The following is a 9,817-nucleotide window of genomic DNA, read 5'->3' on the forward strand; positions in this document are numbered from 1 at the left end:
TTTGCATAAACAATTAATTTCTTGTACTATTTGCGGTAAAGATGAGATATCGTGGCTGGAATATAAACATTATATACATGAGTAAAATAAAATATGAGTCACGTTACCTATTTTTTATGGTCGAAATGAATCATGTGACCTTGACATTATTTGTATTTCCCAATCGCTATAAGATATTTGGGGATTCGACCAAAACGATATTAAGCATGTTTACTTATAAATAATATGAATTTGAATTATTTTGAATCTTGAGTTTCATATGTTCATTAAAATATAAAAAAGAAAAAAAATCATTTCACCTTTTTAACTTACTTATGCATTTATTTATAGCCAAATTTTTTTCATGATCTGTGTAATGACACGTCACTTTTGATGTGACCCTCGTGGTGGGTATTGTTAGCAATTCAGGTCCAAATCCAAATTTCTGTTAGTCTTTCGTTAAATAAACTCATGTATTATGGTCAAATTCGTCATTTTAATCCAAATTACATCTTATTCAATGGACATCTAGTATAATTTAGGGTTTAACTGAAATTAGATTTTACAGAAAGAAAAAAAAAAGTTTGAACGCAAAGACTGAAACTAAACCGGTAAAACCACGTCAATGGCTAGGAGAAGAGGTGAAGGTGAAGTCGCGTCTAATTTCTTAGGTATGATTTAATTTCATTTGGAAATCCTAATACTTCTAATATACCATTGTTTTTTTATTTCAATGCCAACACGTCTTTGATCATGAGTTAGAGTCTTAGTCTTACTTGAATTTTCATTCTTGTATCAATTTGTACCAATTTGAATGCATAAATGCCTTTCAATTTTGTCTTTAATTGGTAATGTGGTTTTATGCAGGCCCTAGTCAGCCAGTACACAACCATTTAATTTTTTTTTCTTAGTCTTCTTTGAATTTTAATTCTTTAACTTTCTTACACTCTTGAAGTTCATTTGCAGAGGGTAGACCTGAAGATTGAATTTTCTGCAATGCCTTTCACCCATTGTCTTTAATTCTACAATGTCTTTCACCTGTCTTGTGACAGCCCGTCCCTAATTTTAAGAGTTTTTAAAGTTTTAATAAAGGATTTTACAAAAATGCCCTTTGAGGCACGCATGTTATTCAAAGTTAATCGTTGTGTCGTGCCATCTAAGATTTGTTTTCTTAACATATTCTCGTAGTACTCGTCGCTACGGACGTTTGGGTGCTGACGGTTCGTTATTTGGAGTTATAACGAAAAAGATTTTAAAGTTTGAAGTTTGGGCATTTTATAAATTTTATTATTAAAATTTGGATGGCCCAGATTAAAGGAATTTGAAATGGATGGTTGGGATGAGAGAAAGAAGGTTTGTGCGTGTGTGTGCGTAAGAAAAAGAAGAAGAATGAGGATTGGGCATGGGGGAAGAAGAAAGGAAAAATGGGATTGGGCAAAACTGCCAAATCTGAAAGAAGAAGAAGGGGACGAATCAGGAGAAGAGAGAAGGAGAATCTGGCCAACTAGGAAAGAGGAAAGGAGGGAGAGAGAGACGTGGGGGATCGACCGGATCCCCTTGGCCCATTTTTGACCTGGTCGGCACCCATGCCGATTTTCGGTGATTTTCACCCGTTTTTCCGGCGAATTGCTTCAAGAAACTTCATGGGAAACACTCTAGGAGCCTTCCTCTATCCATTCCATCTCAAATTTGGAGAGATTTGGCTTTGAAAATAGAGAAAACTGCAAGAAGGGGTGTGGCGGCTTTGGCTTCGAATCACCCAATTCTGAAGCAATTTCTTTCAATTGCCACCACCCATACACTTCTCTTGAGGCCTAGAACAAAGCCCAAGAAGTAGTAGAGGCGTTGGAACAAGTTTGAAGGTCGAATTGAAGCTCACCCAATTCTAGGGTCCGCACAGATTTTGGTGAAATTGGAGCTCTTCCAGGAAAAATTGGTCTTGTCCACAGGTATAAAGTTTACTCTACTCATTGAGATCTTCAATTCTGTATTTTTTGAGAATTTTTGGAAATAGTTGGATTTTTCGGCGAGCCGGGGCGGCCAACCGCCACCCGCGGCGGCGCGTGCGGCGGCGCGTGGCCAATGGCCTGCCAATATCATTCTTGATATGTGTTTAAGGTTCTAGGTTCAATTTTGATAATTGATGGATGTAAATTGAATAATTGAACCTAAGTTCGTTACGATTCGTGGTTAGGTGAAAATGTGAATTGACGATCCGACCATTGGATCGTCACCAAACTTTGATACGTTGTAATACGTAATATTTGAGGATTATAGGAACTTACGGATTGGGAATCCAATTTACGGATCTTCCGGAATTGGAGTTGTAAGTTCATAAAATAGAATGTTAACTGTCACTTGGTTTTGGAAATTGACGGAGATCCGACCGTTGGATGGTAATGAAATTTTAGGATGTTGTCCTAGAGGTATATTGTGGACCTCTGGAAGTTATGGATTTGAAATCTGAGTTGCAGATCTTCCGGATCGAACTGCGTAGTGATGTGATGTGTTTTATATAAGTTATATTTTATTGATATGATTTCTGAGGTTGGATTTGATTATTATTCTAGGCGCTGATCGTCATGACGCCTTGATGTGTTGTGCTAGGGAGTTGTTGGGCAAACTCCAGGTGAGTGGGCAGTACTTTCTATTTATACCTATATACTATGAATTTTCCCAGAAATTGAGTTTTAATGAAAGTATGTTTCTAAAATGCCATGCATGCATAATATGAATGATATGAATGATATGAGTTATATGAATTGATAATTGATGCATATATATATGTGAATTGGTGCTGTGGAAGCACATGTAAGTATCAGGTGAGTTTTATATTATTCATGTGAATCATTGATGATGTATATTATTTTGATAGCTCATAACCTGCAATCATGGTGTTAGTGTTTATATTATTCACCTCGCACCGCACGCTCACCTTGGATCCAAGTAGGTGCATGTCGTACAGACTATGAGAGGGTTCCAACATGTCGTACAGACCATGAGAGGGTTCCGACTGATAGGTGACCTTAAATTATGTGCACAGATGATTGATGAGAGAAGCACTAGAGTGTATTATTACACCATTCATGTCGTACAGACTACTTCAGGTAGTTCCGACTTATATGCAGTGTAGTGCCGTACAGGTCACCGAGGTGACTCCGGTTGGATTGGATGTTGAGCTATAGAATTAACTGTACAGGACCAACTGCAGGGTCTCCGGTTAATTCACCATTTCACCTGTTACATTGATGCATCATTCATTCTGTTTTTGAAATTATAACATGGCACACTTTCTAGTTTTTGAGAAAAATTGATGATTTGAGATTTATGAAAAGTATTATGCTATTATGCTATTTTCTGGGAAAGTATACAGGTTTTACAGCGAGGGGTTAGAAATGTTTTAAATGAAAAGTTTTCGAAAAACTTTGTTTTACTGACCCACTCAATTTTGTTTTGCGCCCCTCCAGGTTCTAGATATCAGAGCTTTGGTGGCCACGGGGAATCCAACGGTGTTCTGACAGAATTCACAAAAGTAGGACTCACCCTCGGGTGTTTCATCTTAGTAATTTTATTTTTAAAGCTTCCGAACTGTGTAAATGGTTACGTCACTCTCACGTGACGGCCAGCATGCCTTCCTTCGGGACGGAGTGTGCCATGTCTGAATGCATATATTCTACAATGCATATAGAGTGCATTATATAGGTTGAGATACATGTGCTATCAAATTGGGGTGATGGCTAGTGATGGTGGAGGAGGTCCACAAGTGGCTACGGCAGTGGGTGGGAGCTTGAGATGAGATACGGGAACTATTGGGTTTTTTTTATCTTTACGAGTTTCTTTTATTTGTAATTTTATTTTAATTCAATCATGCTTTTGTCTTTTTATTTTCCAAAATAAATAAACTTAATTTTGACAGATCCACACGTCATATTCACATGGTTTTATTTAACGGAAGACTAATGGAACTTTAGATTTGGAGCAATTGCTAATAGGGCTGATCGCGGAAGTTCAATTAATAGTTGTTTCACCACAGAGGTCACATTGAAAGTAATGATAGGGATTTTACTACTCATGTGAACGGGCTAAAAACTCCTATTATACTTGCAAAAATCACAAGGTTGTTGTAATATAAACGGATCTCGCAAGGTCGTTCTCCACAGGAATTATTAAATAATTCGAAACAATCCAAATTCCAATTAATTATTGTAAAGTAGAAACTGAGATGATTGATTTTATGGCCTAATCTAATAAAACGAAATTAAAGAATAAAAATAAGACAATCTGCAATATTAAAACTAGAGGGAAAAGAAAACAGTTTTTGGGATAAATCAAATTAAGAAAGCACTAGGGTTCCACCATCACCTAGCAATCCTATGAACTTTTACCAATTACTTATGATCTATACATGTCACTTTGAAGGTTAGATTTTCCTAATTCATAATCTACTTGGAACCTCCAACATAGAACGTATATCTAACATGCAACTCGTCCGGACGTTCGGATCAAATCTGAACATGAAAGACTCATTATGCTTTATGAAAACCCTTTGAAAAACCATGCAACCCTTAAGATGTGGTGTTCATTCTAAGTGAAATTACAATTATTAATCACAAAAAGTCAGCATCAATTTAAAGGAACATTCCGACCAAAATTGCATCAAATTACTTTTCTAAAAATCCTAATGGTGATCAGGCATTAAGACAATTAGATAGTTTTTATCCCGGTGATTAACAATTCAAAGTATGCATGCAATCTGTTGATGCACAAAACCGGAGGTCTTTGAACAACGTAAATCCGACCGTGAATCTGCAAGTAATGTAAATAACACAAGATGTATCGTGGTTCACCCTAAAGTTTGGGCTACGTCCACACTGATTGTATTATATTTCTCTGAGAAGTGAGGGGGAGAGAGAGCTCTAGGAGTGAGAGCGTTGATAGGGGTGAGAAGGCTCCAGAAATGGTCTCCTCTAATTGTGAGGTTGATGGGTCCTTTTATAGAATAATGACTCCTCACTTATTACATATTTGCCCCTTCCTTTATCACATAATTACATTTAAGTCCCTCGAGTATTTGTACGAGATCTAAATACGATGCCCTAAATATGGTATAAACACAATCAATCATAAACAATTAAATAAAAATCACATATTCATGCTAAGGCTCAAGGCTTCGCCTTAGCAAAAGGAATTAGTTACGCATATTCATAATTAAAATCATAGAAAATATATTTAAGAAAAGGATTGAAAGCACCTTCAAAGTAGAAAATCTCCAAAACCCTAGCAATTCTCTCTGTCTCCAAAATTGCATAAAAAAAAGCGTAGTAAAAAACTGTAGACGGCCAAGCAATATATCTGCTAAGCCCCCACACAAACCCTAAAAACAAGTCATTTATTCCCACCAGGAAACTAAAAATAATAATCAAATAAAATAGGAAACATAACCCTAAATTAAATGGTAAAATTCGTCTAAAATATGAACAATCACGTTTTGGACCCATAAGCTGCTCCAAAATTGGTCCAATATAGCTGGATTTAATGTTTGGAATATTCTGAACACTTCTCTAGAAGGCTACAAACCCATCCGAGGTCATATTGGGCTCCAAAAACGCAATTTAAGTCCAAAAACGTCATTTTCCAACACTGCGCATCGCTTTTTATTTTATTGCAAAAAAATAACCGCTTGGTGGAAAAATCTCAAATTTTGATACAATCAAGCTAAGTGACTCACGAACGTCCTCCAACTGGAATTACTCCAAAATTCGTCCATTTGTTCCTGTTTTGCTCTAGAGGAAGTCAAAAGTTCTATATTGAAAATACAATTCAAATCATCAAAATTCTTTCAAAATATTAACCACAATATACTAAAAATAGGGTAAAATATATAATATAAAATCTACTTATCAAGTAACATGTCACCACAGCAACCACAAAAAAGAAAAATTACCCTTTATTCATAGATAGCTGTCACTTCTCGCATGTTAGTTTAGGCCCACGTTTTAATTTATTGAGTAGTGTAGTCCCATGCTCTTTATTTCTTCATGTTCTTTTTAATACTAAATGGTACACGAAGAAAGGCCATCATTAATCAAAGATGGAAAAAGAGTTCAAATAATAAAAGTATAAAACAATGATAGTGTGAATCATCATAGTTGTCGATGTGTTCTTCAAAAAAGTAATCGCTTGGTTACCGCGTTGTATTGTTTAAAAATCCTAATGATGGCCAATATGTGTAGCAAAAAATTATTTTTTTCTCGAGAAATTATTAAGCTCTTTGTGATAATTTTACATATGGATATAAAATTTTTTTTTTTAATTTTAATTAAAGCTGATGGGCGTCCATGGAAAGAATTTAGGCGTAAACGGAACCAGTCAATAAATATTTTTGGCGGAAAGGTCTCAAGACAAATAATATAGAAACTAGAACTTAAATTTCTAGAAAACAAGTATAGAAACGAATAAGTTTCTAAAAAACAAGGCTTGAGACTAAAAGAGCATAAATTCGTTAAAATCGAGTTTTTATTTATTTTTAATTTACTCGTGTTAGCCGGTTTCACAATGAATAGATTCAACTACACAAATGCTAATCTCCTTATCTCATTCTCGAATATTCCAATAAAATTCTTCCACTCCAATATGCAATAAGATATTTATATAATCAACATTATCATAATACCCATATTATCGACAATGATAATAATAATGAGAGTTTTAATGAAAAGGGTTTGGAGACTAATTTAATAAAAAAAACCACCCAATAGTTTTCTTTAACAAAAAACACCTCAAAATTAACCATAAGGACATAGGCCTCCAATTCTACATGGGCTGGATTACTGTGCCCAACATGAACAAAAATAAGTTTCCAAAATTACCCCAACATAAAGAAAACTTAGACTATAGTGTAGGTTCTTTAAAGAGTGGGATCCCCATCTTAGCCACAAAATGAGGATGATGCGCTCAGCCATCGATGAGATCGTGCGGCTGGATTTAACGTGCTTTTTCTTTCCTTTTTTTTTCTTTCAACGGGACAAAGAATGGTTGAAGAATAAGGAGGCGCATGTTTGAAACCTTTCGTTTTTTGAGTTTTTCTTCCTTCATTCTTGGTGCATATATCAGTCTTTGAATTTCGTTGTTCAAATTAGATTCAAATTTGAAGAATAACTAGACTTTGAGAAGAAAAAAATCCCTAATTATTGAATCCAATCTCCAAAACTAGAATTAAAAAAAAACGAACAAGAAAAGAGCTGTGCGATTGAATCAAGGAGGAGGACCCCCAAATTGAATCCATTTTCCATGGAACTGGAAAAAAACAAAAATCCCAATTCCTTGCACCCATTTCTCCATAAAACTAGAAAGAAAAATAAATCTCTACCGGTGAAAGACCACCACCTAAATACCATTCACCTTCCCCTGTTACAAAATTTGGAAAAGAAAAAGAAAATAGAAAAAGCAGACGAGAAAGAGAGAGAAAAGACACTTCAACCATGGCTTTCAACTTTCATTTTTGATGTCTCATCATCCATTGCTTCAACCTTTCATTTCTGAGAAAGTTGTCAGTGAATATTGGAAGTTAATTTAATTAATTAGCACTATTATTAAATTTTAAAGTGTGAACATAAAAACAATTACTAATCATTTTGGAATCTGCAATGAAACTCGGGGCTTGCTACAAATTTGGAAATGGTAGGAATAACTTGGAATGTAGTTTTGCAGTAGTTTTAGAAATAGTTTGAGTTATTTTAGTTTAATTTTAAAAATAATATGGGTTATTTTGTTGTATTTCTAAAAATAGTGTTTATTTTGTTTCCTTTCATAAATAGTGTGTGCTATTTTGTGTATTTCTAAGAATAGTGTTTAGTTTGTTCCCTTCCAAAAAATAGTGTGAGTTATTTTAGTTCAGTTTCAGAAGTAGTGTACGTTATTTTGGTTCAGTTTTAAAAATAGTGTGGGTTATTTTGTTCTAGTTCCAGAAATAGTATGTGTTATTTTGTTTTAGTTTCATAAATAGTTTGTGTTATTTTGATGTAGTTTCAGAAATAGTATGAGTTATTTTGGTTCAGTTCCATAAATAGTGTTGATTATTTTGCTGTACTTTAAAACATATTGTGAGTTATTTTGCAGTAGCTCCAGAAATAGTGTGGGTTATTTTGCAGTAGTTTCAGAAATAAGGTGAGTCATATTGGTTCAATTTCAGAAATGGTGTGGTTATTTTACTATAGTTTCAGAAATAATGTTCGGTTTGTTCCAATCCAGAAATAGTGTGAGTTATTTTGGTTCAGTCCCAGAAATAGTGTGGGTTATTTTGCTATAGTTTTAGAAATAATATGAGTTATTTTGCAGTAGTTCCAAAAATAGTGTGAGTTATTTTGGTTTAGTTTTGAGAAGTTCCATAAATAATACAAGTTTATGTCCACCAAATCACAAACAACAATATGTAATCACACTTCTGGACTCATGTTCAACAAATACTTTATAAATATTCAATTTTATTTATTTTTATTTTTTAATTTTGTATTGGAGCAAAGACATGAGAACCCCATTGAAATGGTGACTTCTCTCCGTGAGAGCCGACTTGGGATGTTCCGGTCTAAATCTATTATTGAGTAGGTTTGTGTTGGGCTCTTGCTTTTAGTTCCGTTTTTAAACCAAAAAAATGGTGATGACTTCTTTCTTGCTCTCTCTCTCTCTCTCTCCCAAAATCTAAGTAAAATGCTTAAGTAAATGCTACACTTTATTCAGTTTGACAAGTTTCTAAATTCTACTACTAATTATACATTTTAAAATGAAAATTGCTAAACAAACTCGTCATCCAAATAAGTTATACACGCCCTCTATCTTGATAATATAAACAAAACAAGCCCACCACAAAACAAATAAATAAAGGTATGATAAAATAAGTGCAACAATTATGCTTCCTTCACCTTCTCAACCATCTTTTCCCTATGTTTCCACATCTCTGGCTGCAAACCATATCACCCCCACATCGCATCACCATTAAAATCACCATGAACAACCAAAATTAAACCTTGGATCCCAAAACTTGAAATTAAATTGGCAGGAATCACACCCAGATGTAATTTTGAAAAGTTAGAACCCACCATGAAATCACACTTAGAATAATCCCAGTTTAATTGATATTCAAAAAATTCTGGGTGGGAAAGATAGAGGGTGTGATTTCATTGATATTCAAAATAATCCCTGTTTAATTCATGGGTGTGATTCTCTGCCGCACCACACCACCGCCTCATCGCATCACCATTAAAATCACTGCCGCACCAAAACTTGGATCCCACCATGTTCTCATACTTCGTCTTTGTCGTCTTCTCTTCGTCTTGGATCCCACCATGTTCTCACAGAGCGAATCCAAAAACTTGGGCTGTTCAAAGAAAGAGAGATATTGGCACTCTCAGTTTGTTAAAACGGACTAGTGGAATGAACTGTAAAATTTTAAATAAATGACCTGGATCTATGGGTCCGCCGACTTCGGACTTGAAGATTTGGAGAGAATTTCAATTCCAAAAAATAATCTACTCCTGCCAATTCCATGCGATGTAGGTTCGACAACTCCAAACCCTATATTTAATTGCTCCAAAACAAGCCACGTCTAAATAATATAGCATTCAATTAATACTCCTCCTTGTAGGGTGCTTATAAGCCCCTTCATGGTAATTGAAGACAATGATGAAACCCTAGCTTTCCACGTCCAACTTAACAATACTAGTGAATCATTCTAATAGAATACAACGGGAAAAACCTTAACACTCGAGTGTTTGAAGCCCTGGGTAAGGAAGTTGTAAAGAAAAGAGTTTGCCACTTGTTGCGCTTAGTTAGTGGAGGAAAG

The 9,817-nt window shown here is 34.9% G+C and overlaps 1 long non-coding RNA gene across 1 annotated transcript; it reads right to left on the bottom strand.

Moving 5' to 3' along the window:
- Nucleotides 1-8,689: 8,689 nt before the first annotated feature.
- On the bottom strand, nt 8,690-9,817 carry LOC108174863 (uncharacterized). The gene is made up of 2 exons (XR_001791693.3): nt 9,437-9,817; nt 8,690-9,352 (listed from the first exon to the last, which is right to left on the bottom strand). It is a non-coding gene; the product is annotated as an uncharacterized lncRNA (long non-coding RNA).

This window comes from Malus domestica, chromosome 12, assembly GCF_042453785.1.
Source record: "Malus domestica chromosome 12, GDT2T_hap1".
NCBI classification, from domain to species: domain Eukaryota; kingdom Viridiplantae; phylum Streptophyta; class Magnoliopsida; order Rosales; family Rosaceae; genus Malus; species Malus domestica.